This window comes from Calonectris borealis, unplaced genomic scaffold (assembly GCF_964195595.1).
Source record: "Calonectris borealis unplaced genomic scaffold, bCalBor7.hap1.2 HAP1_SCAFFOLD_44, whole genome shotgun sequence".
In the NCBI taxonomy this organism is placed as follows: Eukaryota; Metazoa; Chordata; class Aves; order Procellariiformes; family Procellariidae; genus Calonectris; species Calonectris borealis.
In genome coordinates, this window is record NW_027441456.1 from 782,114 (window position 1) to 798,636 (window position 16,523).

At 44.8% G+C, this 16,523-nt stretch overlaps 1 protein-coding gene and 1 long non-coding RNA gene across 4 annotated transcripts in view; one reads left to right on the forward strand and one right to left on the reverse strand.

Moving 5' to 3' along the window:
• LOC142076355 (uncharacterized) overlaps positions 1-16,523 on the forward strand; it is an 801,642-nt gene that overhangs the window by 260,958 nt on the left and 524,161 nt on the right. The gene's annotated exons all lie outside the window — the stretch shown is intronic.
• LOC142076359 (uncharacterized) overlaps positions 213-16,523 on the reverse strand; it is a 42,814-nt gene continuing 26,503 nt past the window's right edge. The window contains exon 12 of one of the 3 annotated variants that reach the window (XR_012671154.1): positions 213-516. This is a non-coding gene — a long non-coding RNA (uncharacterized LOC142076359). The other 2 variants (XR_012671155.1, XR_012671156.1) reach the window with 2 other exon arrangements.

Sequence of the window (16,523 nt, forward strand, 5' to 3'; positions counted from 1 at the left end):
ACGGGAGCCTCTGGCCCCTCTCCCACGTGGTTTCCCTCAATCCGGTCTCCCCAGACACTGCCCCATGGACCCCCCATGAACCGTGGGCTGGCTCCGAGCACTGCGCTCGTTAGGAAGGGGTTCAATAAGCAGGCAGGATGGACTGCGCTGGTCACGCCTAGGGCACGGCGTGACCAACCAGCAAGCTATTTTCACGTGATGGATCCTTTTTATCCCTCTGTTTTCCTCTACTTGTTCCTCCCCGAATCCTCTGGATTTGGTTCCTCCCCAAAACATCTTGCGTCATGCCGAGATGTTCATCCCCAGCACCCCTTCAGGTGTCCCATGGGCGCGGTGGCACTTACTCATCACGATAGGTTTCATACCTGGACCACGGGGGCTGAGGCTTTTCCCAGGACAGCCCTGGCAGGAGGCTGGGCGGGCTGTGCCTTCCTTTGAGTGTGTAATTTGGGTTCCTGCCTGCTGCTGTGCCCCTGCCCTCCTCTGGGCTTGTGAAGACGGGTGGGCCGATGAGTCCTGTGGTGGGACACAGAGAAGCTGCTGCAGGGTGTTTTTTGCGGGGGGGGGGGGGGGGGGGAGGTGTCCTCCCCTACCATGCTCCGTTGCGGGTGGGCAGACAAGCTGACGTCCCCCCGCAATTGCAGGGATGACTTCAGCCTCTCTCCTCGCACAGCCCTTCCCAGCCCTCCCTTCCACCCCAGGCGACGCGCTCCCGGAGCAGGAGGCTTGGTGCTGCTGCCAGCTGCATCCTGAGGGGCTTGTAGGTCCCCGTTGCGCGGCCAGCCCGAATTGTACATTAATCGTGAACAGCAAATGGGCCGCTGCTCCTGGACTCGGTGAATTGCCACGTCAGTGAGGCACATTTACACGGTAGTGCCTGTCCCCATATCGTGACGGTTTCCATCCCCACAAACCCAGTGTCCCCACGTCAGCCGCTCCGCAGCGCGATGGTGCGCAACGCCCTAGTGCTCGCAGGGCTGTCCTTCCCCCTGGTTCCCTACACCAACCCATATTTCTTGATCGCAGCAAAGAGTCCTGCCCTCCAAATTGAAATCCCATACCCACAGGTACTTACCAGGTCACACAAATCAAAATACGTATGGACTGTGCAAACCCAATTACTAAATTTTAACGAGCACAGCTCTGGCGGCTGCAGGGGCTGTCATTCCCCTCAGTTCCCTGCTGTGATCTCTATTTCCTGATATCGGTAAAGTTTTGCACTTCAAATTCAAACCCCACACCTCCCGATGCACTACCCAGTCCCATACGTAACCTCCTCGCTCCTCTTGACCCACAGCATACCGATGCAGCTACGGAAACAAATGCAGATATGGATATACATATATCTATACCTCACAGACCATTTTCATTGCAAAGTGCAGATGCTAATTTTGCCGTTTCTCTCCCCAAAGTTGCCTGCAAGCGTATTAGTAGCTTTCACAGCAGATCACAAGCCGCTCGCTGTCTTGTGGCCGCTCAGGGACAGTGAGCGCAGGCAGAGCTGCCTGCTGTTTCCTACCGTACCTCCTCCACCGACGAACCGCACCGCCCGCGTGCCGCAGGGAGCAGACAACAGGGCATCTGCCAGCTCGCCCCCGATCTCTTGGAGCAATTGGCCACAACCATGCTCGGGTCAGGCTTCGGCTGCCTGGGCAGTTTTGGCACAATTAAAGCAGGAGCACCAGGCGAGCTACAGCCCTGGTCTGAACAGGGCACAGTGATGGAAAGGGGTGTCCCAGGTGATGTGAGAGGTCCCTGTGCCTGCCCAGGGTGGGCGAGGGTGCCTGGGTGGGGTGTACCAGCCCTGTTGGCCAAGCTGGCCCCATGCTGGTAATGACCCTGCGCTTAATAGCAGAGCCAAGGTCAGCCTGGCCCCCGCGCTGGGGACTGGCCTTGCGAAGTGACTGTAGGTGTTGGAAAGGACATGGGGGAGGCGGTTCAGGCAAGAGGACACATTTCAGGCATCCCTGACGTGACCTCTCCTCCCTGCACAAGAAGGGGAACAGCCTGAGCTCGAGATGGGCACAGATGTGTGCGGGAGGCACCCAAGCAACAGCAGTTGTTGGAGGAAAGACTGGAGAAGCACAAGGGACTGAAAATAGGCAGGACATCCTCCCAAACACATGACCAGGGGACCGGCAAAACGTAAACAAAGGTTAGGTGTCAGGGGAGAGGAGCCTGCCACCCCTTTTTGGAAGGCAGGGGGACAACAACGTTAAGGGTGGAGAAGAAAGATGGAGAAGAAAGAAAACCAGCCCACTTCAGAGCGGCCTTCTCTTGCCAAAGAGCTCTCTGGCCCTGTCACCTTCACTGCTGCAGCTACGAGCCACCAAGGACCATGGCCATTGGTGTGAACCAAGGGGCACCAGCTCCATGGGAGCGTGTGCTTGCAGCGAAGTTGGAAGTGTTAATGGGTCGCACATTGGTCCAGGCCTTGGCAAGACGGGACACAGAGCAGCCTGCAGCTCCTGGAGGAATGGCCCTTGCAGGCTGGGAGCTCACTTGGCCCTAAGAAGCTGGAGGAATTGCAGCCCTGCCTGCAGCACCAGCAGAACGAGTGCTGGGATCTGGTGGAGAAGGTGCTGGAGGTGGAGAATCATAGAATCATACACTCATAAAATGGCTCAGGTCAGAAGGGACCTTCAGAGGTCCAACCCCCCTTGCCATAGGCAGGGACATCTTCCACTAGATCAGGTTGCTGAAATCCCCGTTCAACCTGACCTCAAACACTTCCAGGGATGGGACATCCACAGCTTCTCTGGGCAACCTGTGCCAGTGTCTCACCACCCTCAGAGTACAAAATGTCTTCCTTGTATCTAATCCAAATCTACCCTCTTTCAGTTTAAAACTGTTATCCCTTGTCCTGTCACTACAGGCCTTGGTAAAAAGTCTCTCTCCATCTTTCTTACACGCCTCCTTTATATACAGAAAGACCACAATAAAGTGTCCCTGAAGCCTTCTCTTCTCCAGGCTGAACACCCCCAACTCTCTCAGCCTTTCTTCACAGGAGAGGTATTCCAGCTCTCGGATCATTTCCGTGGCCCTCCTCTGGACCCGCTCCAACAGGTCCACATCTTTCCTGTGCAGGGGGCTCCAGAGCTGGACGCAGTGCTCCAGAGGGGGTCTCACCATAGTGAAGTAGCTTCCCCCATGTCAGACAGAGCCAGTTCCAGCCGGCTCCAGGATGGATCTGCTGCTGGCCAAAGCTGAGCCCATCAGCGACATTGGTAGTGCCTCTGTGATAACGTATTTAAGAAAGGGTAAAAAAACCACCGAGCAACAGCAGCTGGGAGAGAGTGGTGAGAACACGTGAGAGAAACAGCCCTGCAGACACCAAGGTCAGTGAAGAAGGAGGGGGAGGAAGCACTCCAGGCGCTGGAGCAGAGATTCCCCTGCAGCCTGCGGTGAAGACCATGGTGAGGCAGGCTGTCCCCCTGCAGCACGTGGAGGTCTACGGTGGAGCAGATATCCACCTGCAGCCCATGGAGGTCCCCACGCAGGAGCAGGTGGATGCCCACAGGAAGCTGTGACCCTGTGGGAAACACGTGCTGGAGCAGGCTCCGGTCAGGCGAGAGGATCGCACGCTGGAGCATCTGCTCCTGAAGGACTGCACCCCGTGGAAGGGAACCACGCTGGAGCAGTTCATGAACTGTAACCTGTGGGAAGGACTCACGCTGGAGAAGTTCGTGGAGGACTGTCTCCCATGGGAGGGACCCCACACTGGAGCAGGGAAAGAGTCTGAGGAGTCCTCTCCCTGAGGAGGAAGGAGCAGCAGAGACAACGTGTGATGAACTGACCGCAACCCCCATTCCCCGTCCCCCTGCGCTGCTTGGGGGGAGGAGGTAGAAGAGTCAAGAGTGAAGTTGAGCCCGGGAAGAAGGGAAGGGTCTGGGGAAGGTGTTTTTACATTTGTTCTTATTTCTCACGATCCTACTGTTACAATTAATTGCAATAAATTAAATTAATCCCCCCACCCTGAGTCTCTTTTGCCCATGATGGTCTGCCTGTCCTGTTGATGGAGGGGGAGCAAGAGAGGGACTTGGAGGGCACCTGGCAGCCAGCAAAACCCACCACAAGGTGCTTCTACATGTGTTTTAGAGCACACTGTATCAGCGCTTTGTGTATTAGCATATATTAACACACTAAAACTCTTTCAATTAAGAAACGAAACATTTCAACTAGACGTTTTGTCTCTTGAACTTAACGGCCCTGCATTAAAAGCCACTCCAGGCTGAAGCCGGCCTTTACTAGGACACAACATTCTGTGGACAGTTGTGGTTTGGCAGTTACTCAGCTTCACAACAGAAGTCCTACAGGGACTGCAACTGGTTGCAGCTCCTCAGCGGACCCCTGAACCGCATTGCTCCCAGCTCCTGGTTTCAGAGAGGCACGTACTGTCGCCATACTGAGCATCATCAGTCAGACACAGCTTTAAAAATTCAAGCATGAGGAACTTCAGTGTCACCGCAGAGCAAAGGATGGAATTTCGAGTCCTACATCGACATTTCCACCTGCAGTCAGACTCCTGGTGAAAGGGTGAACGAGAAGGGATGAGTGATTAAAGAATTGAAACTATGGGCGAAATGACTTAGTACATTAGTTGCAACATTTTTGTAAGGCTCAGCGGAGGAATCGCAACAACAGTTCCTGATAAGAACCAGGAGTTTGTTCGAAGCCAGTTGAAACCAACCCTGTGATTTGGGTAAAGGCCAAGGAACAACTGAGTCTGCGCAAAGACGGGGGTTATTAGCGGTGACGAAGAGGAACCACTAACCTTCATCCCCACGACCCCCGACGACCACCACCAGGAAGCAATGCGCAAGCGTAGATAGGAGGGGCTCATGGAAATAACGTCTTGAAGCTTATTTTAATACAAAGCGGGGATAGGTCATGCATATGTATAGGCGTATTATGTATATGCAACATTTCGCTGTATATATTTCTGGCAAGTACCGTGTTGAGGCGCGCACGACTTTGGTGGGGTTACCCCCCGTGCTGCCCAGCGCTGAATAAACATACCTACTTTACAATCTCACAGATTGTGGAGTCTGTTTTCCGCAAGTCACTGGAGCTGGTAGTAGACCTCCTCCACTTCTCAAACAGAAATCCAAATATACGGCAAGAAAAGCAGAAACAAAAGGAACGTCCCTTCCCCCTCCTCCTTCCTTTCTTGTGGTCGCAAATCACAAGTCTGACTTTACCAACCAGGCTGTCTCAACATAACTGCAAAGAAGCATCTTTGGAATAAAACACATACCTCTAGACTTGAGCATGTTCTTAGAAGATAACACAATGGCTGATTTTCTTTTTTCCCCCAGGTTTTCTTTTAACAAGCGTATCTACAGCTATACAATTTTGTGTTCTTGACTTACTGATTATTCTTTTGCAAATTCTCATACAGCACCTTGTAAAATGCATTGCTGGATGGGTAGCTACACTTCAGTATTTAAAACCAAGTACGGAGGTAATGTCAGAATCCTTCCATGTAAAGATTTGCATGGGGAAAAAAGTTACAGTGGTGCAAATTTCTGAAAGCCTTTAATAAAGGAACCATAACTGAAGACTGAGAACAGCAGATTAATTACTGCAATGTTTCTAAATATGTAAGCTCAGAATATCTTATCAAGAAATACATTTAACAAAATAGAGGTAGACGATAGCAATGTATTCTGCACCACAATGACACAAGTCTTTTAACTAATTGGGCAACTAATGTCTTTCACAGTACATTGAAAAAAAAAGTGATTTTGTTTGCTTAAGAAACTGTGATGTCCCTTTACAAATACAGTATTCTTAAAAAATCTGATGTAAAAAATGTATGAATATTCTTAAGTTTTTAGTTTGTACACATACTTCCTCTTGTTTAACCCGTAAATCTTGTACGGAGACTGAAATGTGTTCACTTGATTCGTGTCAATATGGAACAATGCTAGGGCCGCACGGTGAAGTGTGACCCTCTCTGTATATGATCTTTAACCATTTTGGTTGTTCTTGTATAACCGCAGGCTAATGGTTGCCGTAAAAAGAAGATCGTTCAAGTCATGGGGTTTGTTCCAGAGGGACTGTCCTGACGGTGCCTTGGTGGGTGTCTGCGGGGCCTCTGCCTCCTGGTTGGTTGGGTGGAGGAGCCCAATCTTTGAAATTAACTTTCAACTTTTGTTCTTGCCTCTTGCAAAAGCCACCTAAGGAACACTCTGGAACACCAGCTTAAACCGGTTTTGTTGCTAACTGCATAGTGATAAGCAAAAGGGCATGCGCCGAAGAAGATACGCCATTCGTGGAATAGTTATGAATATGTATTAGCAGGCGGGATAGAAACCGAAGGCGGGAACTGTACGGTGTGTGTCTTGGTAGCGCAGAGACTCCCGACGCACCCAGCGCTGTTTGCTTGCCTCTATGCGTTTAATAAATTGTAAACTTAAATTGGAATCCTGTTTGGGACTAAATCATTTATCACAATTGGGGGCTCGTCCGGGATGGTCTCGGTTCCTGAATTCTGACTTGATCTAGGAGGGGCGCCCCACCATTTGGTGGCTCCTGATCGGGTCGGGTCGGGACTAACACCATCCTGAACCTGAATAGGGGCAAGCAAAGAATTTAATTTTTTATGAGCTCCCTTGCCGGCTGCAGCAGTTTATTTTGCCTGTAATTCTGCGCGCGAAGATCCCAACGAAGATGACGGAGTCATAAGTATTTAAGGTGTATACCGTTCAGTTGGGTGGGATTCGGTTGCCTGTGTGTGTAAGAGTGTGACTGAGACGGAACCTCGTTCCGAAGCGATTGTGGAGGTCTTCTAACCGCGGTTCCAATCTCCCACGAGGGACTTGGCCGGTGAAGGACCGAAGCGATTCCTATAGGATTCGTGGGTGGGTGATAGGTCCTAAACCCCCTGCAAGACACTCTTACTGGTAACCAAGGGCTGTAGGAATTGCCACAGTAAAATTCCTAGATGGGTCAGACAGAACCGAAGACCCAGGACCAGAAGAAAGGGAGCAAATTACCAGACATACTATCAGAAAGTCCATTAGGAATAATGATTAGAAATTGGAATGAAAGGGGCCCCAGAAAAGGAAAAAGTAAATTAAAATTGGTTCAATATTGTATGGTTGAATGGCCGAAGAAGCCTTTAAGACCACATGTCTTTTGGCCTGTTTTTGGATCTTTTGAAGACTGGATTTGCCAGGCCTTAAATATATATGTTAATTCAAAGGAACCTTTTAGTCAGGAGGAAAGTGATTATGCAGGATTGTGGAGCAGAACTTCACGTCCTTTTTCAGCCTCAATACTTACATTAAAAACAGATGAAAAGTTTGAGGAAGAAGAAGGAGATAAAAACGAAAAGGGAAATGAAAAAGATGATAAATGGGAGCCACTGGATAACCTACCACCTCCATATCCTAACAATCCATCTCCGGCGGCGGCTCCCCCTCCGGTGGCCGTCGTACCTCCACCAGTACCACCGTTGCCCCTATCTCCACCACCAACAGCACCGGAATTAGATCGACCTCCGGCTGCATGCACGAGAAGTAGGACTGCTGTATCTGAGGGAGCTTCTCTATATCCCTTACGAGAAGTACCCCTCGGAGGCAATCAGGGAGGCATCGGCTTTGTGGCAGTTCCATTAAATACCACAGATGTAAGAAATTTCAAGAAAGAAATGGGGACCCTAATAGATGATCCCCTCGGAGCAGCTGAAAAACTGGACCAATTCCTAGGCCCTAATACCTATACCTGGGAAGAAATACAGTCCATTTTAGGGATCTTATTCACTGCTGAGGAAAGGGGAATGATTAGACAAGCTGGGATGAGAATTTGGGAAAGACAGAATCAGGCAGGACCCTGGGAGATCAGAAATGGCCAAATGTGGATCCCCACTGGGATCATCAACAACCCCAAGGAAGACGGAATATGAGGGATTTGAGAACGTTAATCATACAGGGAATAAGGGAAGCGGTTCCCTGAGGGCAAAACATTAATAAAGCATTTAATGAACAACAAGGGAAAGACGAATCTCCAACAGAATGGTTGGAGAGGTTGAGGAAAAACCTACAAATGTGTTCCGGAATTGATCCGAATACAGTGGCTGGGACTGCACTCCTTAGAACACAATTTGTAGCTAAATCCTGGGGGGATATAAGAAGGAAATTAGAAAAATTGGAAGACTGGCAAGAAAGAGGATTAGAGGAGTTACTTAGAGAAGCCCAGAAAGTCTATGTTAGGAGGGACGAAGAAAAACAGAAAGCGAAAGCAAAAATTTTTGTAGCAGCAGTAAGAGAAAGTCAGAAAAATAAGACCCCGTCTGGAGAGAAAAGGGAAAAAAGAATAGAGCAGACACCCCGGGGACGGCCTTATCGAGAAAGATTTACAACTCCCGTCTGTTACTACTGTAACAAGAGGGGACATGTTCAGAAGAACTGCCGTAAGCGGGAACAAGATGAGAAAATGTTCAAAGATGAGGGGTGTCAGGGGCTATATCTTTTGGGGACTTCAACATCAACAGAGCCCTTGATAAAATTATTAATTGGTCCCCATAAAGAGGAAGTTTTATTTTTAGTGGATACAGGGGCCGAAAAATCAACCATTCAAAAACTTCCAAAAGGAATAGAAAAAGGGAAGAGCTATATGTCAGTAGTAGGGGCAAAAGGAGAGCCTTTTAAAGTAAATATCTTGAAAGATGTAGACGTAGAAACAGAAAAGAAAATTTGTCTTAATGATTTACTTTTGCTCCCTGAAGCGGAATACAATTTATTAGGAAGGGATTTGATTTTTGAAGTTAAACTTGAGCATTCAGAGTCAAGGGGACAAATTGCAGATTAAATTACACACTTTAACACAAGAGGATGAAGAAGCTATTAACCCCTCAGTGTGGTATAAAGAAGGGGAAACTGGAAAGATAAAAATGGACCCCATTAGCGTTCAAATAATAGATCCGCACTGCCCAATTAGAATCAAGCAATACCCTATACCTATGGAGGGTCGAAAAGGATTAAAGCCTGTAGTTGACAGACTTTTGGAAAAAGGAACCCTAGAACCATGTACGTCACCTCATAACACGCCCATTCTCCCTGTAAAGAAACCGGACGGGTCATACAGGGTGGTGCAGGACCTAAGAGCTGTAAATCAGCAAACAATCACTAAATTCCCTGTGGTGGCAAATCCTTATACTTTATTGAGTCATATATCTCCCAAACATACTTGGTATAGTGTAATAGATTTGAAAGATGCTTTTTGGGCCTGTCCTCTGGATGAGGGATCCAGAGATTATTTTGCCTTTGAGTGGGAGGACCCCGAAACGGGACGAAAACAACAATTAAGATGGACTGTGTTACCACAGGAGTTTACGGAGTTACCAAATCTATTTGGACAAACTTTAGAGAAAATCTTACAAGATTTCACAATACCCAAGGAGGTAAAATTATTGCAATATGTGGACGATTTATTAGTAGCAGGAGAAACCGAAGAGGGGACCCGAAAAGCCACCATTAAATTGTTAAATTTTCTAGGGGAGAAGGGATTAAAGGTGTCCCGATCAAAGCTACAGTTTGTAGAACAGGAAGTAAAATACTTAGGACATTGGCTGAGTAAGGGAAGGAAGAAGTTAGATCCTGACAGGGTATCTGGGATTCTATCCTTAACACTCCCACAAACTAAAAGGAAATTAGGCAAATATTGGGATTATTAGGATATTGTAGACCATGGCTTGAAAATTATAGTGAAAAGGTAAAATTCCTATATGAAAAATTAACTAATAACCAACTCAAGTGGTTTACTGAAGATGATCAGAGATTCGAGGAAGTAAAAAAGGCATTAATACAGGCACCTGTATTGAGCCTCCCAGATCTAGAAAAGCCTTTCTATCTCTTTGTGAATACATCAAGCCAGACAGCATAGGGAGTCCTTACTCGACTGGGCAGGAATTAAAAAACCCGTGGGGTATTGTTCTAAGTTACTTGATCCAGTAAGCAGAGGACGGCCTGCTTGTCTCCAAGCTTTGGTTGCTACAGCATTATTAATAGAGGAGGTTAGGAAGATTACCTTTAGTGCTCCTCTAAAGGTGTATACCCCACACAATGTCAGAAATGTTTTACAACAGAAAGCGGAAAAATGGTTGACAGACAGCCGGATCCTAAAGTATGAAGCAATACTAATAGACTCCCCTGACTTAGAACTGAGGGTGACTTCTGCTCAGAGTCCAGCACAATTTTTGTTTGGAGAACCATCGGAGGAATGACAACATAACTGTTTAGAGGTAATTGAGACCCAGACTAAGGTGAGGCCAGATTTAAGAGATACCGAGTTGGAAAATGGAGAAGCGCTGTTTATAGATGGCTCCTCCCGAGTGGTGGAAGGGAAGAGAAAATCGGGATATGCAATAATTAATAAGGACTTAGAACTTGTGGAATCAGGACCTCTGAGTCCATCATGGTCAGCTCAGGCTTGTGAGCTGTATGCCCTATGTAGGGCCCTGGAATTATTAAAAGGAAAAAGCGGGACTATATTTACGGATTCTAAATACGCGTATGGGGTGGTTCACACTTTTGGAAAAATTTGGGAAGAAAGAGGTTTGATTAATACTCAAGGGAGGAATCTAATACATCAAGAATTAATAGTAAAAGTTTTAAAAGCATTAAGAGAACCAAAGGAGATAGCAGTAGTACATGTGAGGGGACACCAAAAGGGAGTAGATTACCGAACCAGAGGAAATAACTTAGCAGATAAAGAGGCCCAGGAAGCAGCCCTGAGGACTAAAGTTGCTAAAATTAATGCAGTACAAACAAAGGAGGACACCAGCGAAGAAGAACGAGAGGAAAGAGAGAAGAAGTTTACCCCTGAAGAACAAACAAAATTGGAGAAAATAGGAGCTGAATTAGAACGAGGAAAATGGACACTGCCCGATGGGCGAGAAATGTTGCCAAAAGCCTACGCCAGGCAAATATTGGACAAAGGCGCTAAGTGATCATTTCCTTAAACAATTTGGTTGTATTGGAATTTTTGAAATAGCAAAGCAAATTACACAAGGTTGCTTAACTTGTCAAAAGGTAAATAAGAAAGTGTTTCGACAAGTGGCCACGGGAGGGAGAAAAACAGCTTACAGACCTTTCGAGAAAGTACAAGTCGATTTCACTGAATTGCCTAAAGTAGGGAGAATAAAATACTTATTGGTAATAGTAGATCATTTAACACAATGGGTAGAAGCTTACCCTGTAGCACGAGCTACGGCACAGATGGTGGTAAAAATTTTATTGGAACATTTGATACCTAGATATGGGATAATCCAGTACATTGATTCTGACCAGGGCACACATTTTACTTCTAAAATAATAAAACTATTATGTCAATCATTAGGTATTCAGTGGGAATACCACACTCCGTGGCACCCACAAAGCTCGCGGAAGGTAGAAAGAATGAATCAAACAATAAAACAACAATTAGCTAAATTGATGATTGAGACACAAATGCCCTGGACGAAATGCTTACCATTGGCACTTGTAAACATAAGAACTAAACCACATAGTGAGACTGGATTATCGCCATATGAAATGTTATATGGCATGCCTTATTTTCAAGGAATGCCTCTGGGGAACAATGTAATCGAGGATCATAGTATCCAAAAATATATAATTACCATTGGAAAAAGATTAAAAGAATTAAGAGAGATTGGGATGGTGGCCCAACCACCACCTTTAGGATTTGCAATTCATCAGTTAGAACCAGGAGATAAAGTTCTAATAAAAACATGGAAAGAAGGAAATCTCTTTCCCCTCTGGGAAGGACCTTTTCTTGTTTTATTAACTACAGAAACAGCTGTGAGAACTGCCGAAAAAGGATGGACACACGTGTCGCGAGTGAAAGGTCCAGTGAAGGAGTGGAGAGTCACATCTGAACCCAGAGAAACTAAGCTAACCATCAGACGAACTTGCAGAGGCCTTAATCAAAGAGTATAAGCTAAGTTGCTGTGGGAATTTTATTGTGACTACTCCTGTAGAATTGGTGAACGGAGAGACTCATTTTATCATTAAATGGAAACAGGAGTGAAATATGAAATTCCCACAGTTGCTAAAAATCTATTTGTCTCATTGAATATAACTAATTGTTATGTTGGTGGTGGAACAAATCAAGGTGAACGATGGCCATGGGAAGCTATGGAGAGCAACATAAATGATCCCCAAGTTTGGAAAACAATGGGAAAGGGTAATAGGAAACAACAATGGGTACTCCAAACGAGTATAATTGGAAGGAGTTGTTGGCAAAATCTAAAAGAAAATGGAAGACAAGTGGGTAACCTGGAGTGTGAAGAAGGTTATTTACCGTATGCTATGATCCAAAAGAATCAATATTGGGTGGAAATGAAGACAAATCCGGGAAGACTAATGGGAACAAGTAAGGTTATAGCCCATTTGAGTACATCCGTGTCGGTAATTTTTGATGCATGCGATAGTATAGATGCAACCAAAATATTTATGTCCCAGAACTAAGGAGACACCCTATTGCTATAACTGTGATACAGAATATTTTGCCAGAAGTTACGATTTTTGTGGAAAAACCGGGTGGGGTTGTGTCTGTTGGAGTACAGAATCTAGTTGGGGTTTACCCCAGAAGTGTAAATGAATAATCAATTTAAGAATTGGACCAATGGAACGTATATACCAAATGGTTGGCCAACTCCTGAAGGACATTATTGGATTTGTGGCAGACTAGCATATGCATATTTGCCAAAGAATTGGACAGGATCTTGTGTATTAGGGACTATAAGACCTAGTTTTTTCCTGTTACGCATAAATCGGGGAGAGCGACTAGGAGTCCAAGTGTATACTGAAGCTGATGAGTTAAGGAAAAGACGCCATAAACGGAGCCTGCAAATTGGACATTGGAAAAATAACAAATGGCCCCCTGAGAGAATCATTGCCTATTATGATCCAGCCACATGGGCAGAAGACGGATCCTGGGGCTACAGGACCCCAATCTATATGCTTAATAGAATAATTAGGTTACAAGCTGTAGTAGAAACAATTGTAAATAAAACTGGAGATGCACTTGGATTAATAGCAAAACAAATCACCAAGATGAGAACTGCTTTGTATCAGAATCGTTTAGCTTTGGATTATTTGCTAGCACAAGAAGGGGGTGTTTGTGGAAAATTTAATCTTAGTAATTGTTGTTTAGAAATTGATGATGAGGGAAAAGCTGTAGATGAGCTTGTAAAAGAGATGAAGAAAATTGCACGTCTCAGTTCAAACCTGGAACGGAATCAATCTAGGAGGATTATGGGGGGACTTTATGGGCGGTGATTGGCTTACTAAAATCAGGATAGTTGTGTTGGGGATATGTGGAGGATTGTTAATAATTCCATGTTTAATACCTTGTTTCACTAGACTAATACACTGGGTTATACAAGGAATGCAGATATCTGCAGTACCTATTGATCCAGAACCAGGGAAAGAGAAAACCCATTCCCTGATGATAATAAAAACAAAAGGAGATCCGAAATTGATACCAATTCGGCAAGTATTGACTGGATTGGAAACAACAACACGAATCGATACTATAAAAAAAGAAGATGAGGGATTGTGAAATGTGTTCACTTGATTCGTGTCAATATGGAACAATGCTAGGGCCGCACGGTGAAGTGTGACCCTCTCTGTATATGTAATCTTTAACCATTTTGGTTGTTCTTGTATAACCGCAGGCTAATGGTTGCCGTAAAAAGAAGATCGTTCAAGTCATGGGGTTTGTTCCAGAGGGACTGTCCTGACGGTGCCTTGGTGGGTGTCTGCGGGGCCTCTGCCTCCTGGTTGGTTGGGTGGAGGAGCCCAATCGTTGAAATTAACTTTCAACTTTTGTTCTTGCCTCTTGCAAAAGCCACCTAAGGAACATTCTGGAACACCAGCTTAAACCGGTTTTGTTGCTAACTGCATAGTGATAAGCAAGAGGGCATGCGCCGAAGAAGATACACCATTCGTGGAATAGTTATGAATATGTATTAGCAGGCGGGATAGAAACCGAAGGCGGGAACTGTACGGTGTGTGTCTTGGTAGCGCAGAGACTCCCGACGCACCCAGCGCTGTTTGCTTGCCTCTTTTCGTTTAATAAATTGTAAACTTAAATTGGAATCCTGTTTGGGACTAAATCATTTATCACAGAGACCTTTAAAAAAAAGTCACAACCGACTTAAGAAATGAAGTTAACCAAACCCCCTCCAAAGAAAAACTCCAATAATATTAATAGGATTTCAACCTACCATGGTCTACATTGTCATGCAGTATCACCCACACAGTAATTTCTAGAGTGTCTCAGTCTATACTAGACCGGAGATTCCGAAGATTTTTTTTTAATGTCTACACAACATGGAAAAAACATAGCAAATTCCTATGTACTGAGTGTGATTCCCTTGACAAAAAGAAGTGGCACTTGCAAAGGTAACCTGGAATTAGAAAAAATATTGTTTTAAAAGTTTCTTTAACTTTATGGATAAGGAACAACCGACCAGTGCTGTCATTCCCTTGCATACAAAGCATACTGTAACTTTTTTTTTTAAGCCTTGAAAAAGAAATTAATTCCAGGCTTTGAGCAGAGAACTCATTGGGCAACTGGACAGCTGAGTTGTTGTTTGACCTCATCTAAAAGCCTTTAGAGAAATAAAGGCTTAAAAAAATTTTTAGAGGCATTTGAGCATTAAAATACACATTCTCTCCTTGAAATTCCCTGTAAGAGGTCTACCAAAACGTATTGTGTCCAGGTCTATCTTACTCACACGAACATGAATAGGTTGGACAAAACTAACCTGCCTGCCTTTAAAACTGTTTGAAACAACTTTAGACCTTCTTTAAGCATAAGTATAGAGACTATTAAAGTCTTCTTCCCCTTTGGAATTATCTTTTACTGTGTATTTGAACTGGAACATCACCCAGTCTCAACCAGAGTGTGAGATGTAAAGAGGCAATTTTAGGGCTCCTGTGAAGACAGGACTCCATCTTTCAGAAAACAAGTGTTTGCCATGGCTAGTTTTATTCTTAATTGCCAACACTATGACATGTCATTGTTGTCTTAAAAGTTATGACGGCAGGATTTCAACCCAGCAAATATAGGATCAACACTGTAACAAGTCACTGTCCTGTAGAGACTTTCTCTAGAGCACTTAATAGTAGCAAGCTTCACCATACATACACACTCAAGGCATGCTTCATTCCAAAGATCAGTGAAATCTTGTCTAAGGGACTTCAATAAATGAAGATATTTATATATACACTTAATGAAATAATAACTTTTGTTTTCACTGGTATTAAGTACTATCAGAAGCAAAAGCTTGTGTCTCAGTATGTAAAAGTGATGTCAAACATGAATGGGAAAAATACACAGCTGTGTGGCATTAAGTGCATAGCTTAAGTAGGGCATTTTTCATATTCTTTTGAAGTACAGTGATGTTTGTATGAAGACAGATGATGGCTAACAGTTGATATCACAGGAATACAAAAATGAAACCATTCACACTCTTGCTTTGACTTGAATATTCAGAAAAAAATCCGAAGACCCATACATTTAGATACAGATTAGAAAGGTTTCTACACCTCTTCCATACAACCAAAGAAGACGTTACACTCAGATTATTAGAACAAGCCTGTTCCATACAATTTACAAGGTGACAAAGCCCATGGTAAAGCTATTGCTTTACTGTAGTAATGTAAACACATTTCAAAGAAGAATATGCTAATGGTTTCAGAGATAACTTCCTAGCAGTAAACCCAAAGCAACAGGGCATATCAACCTTTTCTCTCTACAAGGCAGCTCAGGCTGTACATTTGTTCTTGAAGGACATCTTCTGGCTTACAAAAGACAGGATTGACGGTCTTCATTTGTTCTTCTCCTAATAAAGACAGTCCAGCAATTCCAAGTAAGGTGTGAAATGGAGCCTCCTGGGAGAAGAAAACAAGCTTGTGTTCACCTCCAAAAGCCACCCGGCTTTCATTTGCACGGGATGAAGCTTTTGTTTCTCAGCAAGAGAACTGCAAACCTCCGTGGCTGAAGATGATGCTCCAACTGAACAAACTTTTATTTGTCTTGCCTGTCAACACAACGTCAGAGCAATTTCTGTGGCATGCATTTACAACACTGTGATTTACTCAGAGATGCCTGTAGATTGTTTGCTGCTAAGACAATTTTCAACTCTGCATTCAGCAGGAAGCGTTCATGTCCCCAATAACACATAATGGCATCAGACAGCAGAAGCAAATATAACAAAGCCTGAAAAGGTAAATTTGATCACTCCAAGTGCCTCTTCCATAACTGCCCCATTTGCTCTTCAGCAACAATACAATGCTCTTTAATGGTCTCTGAATACAGAGCTTTGCTGTAAAATCTTAAGAGGGGAGCAGCAACATACTGTGCTATAAAACTGAAAGGAAAAAAAAAAAACAAGAAAAAAAAAGCAAAGAGACAGCAGCAGTTATCTAGTATCCAAGTATTCCTTCACTGCATGAACTTTCCCCAGAAGCATCTATCATCACACAACTGCAAGAGGATATTTA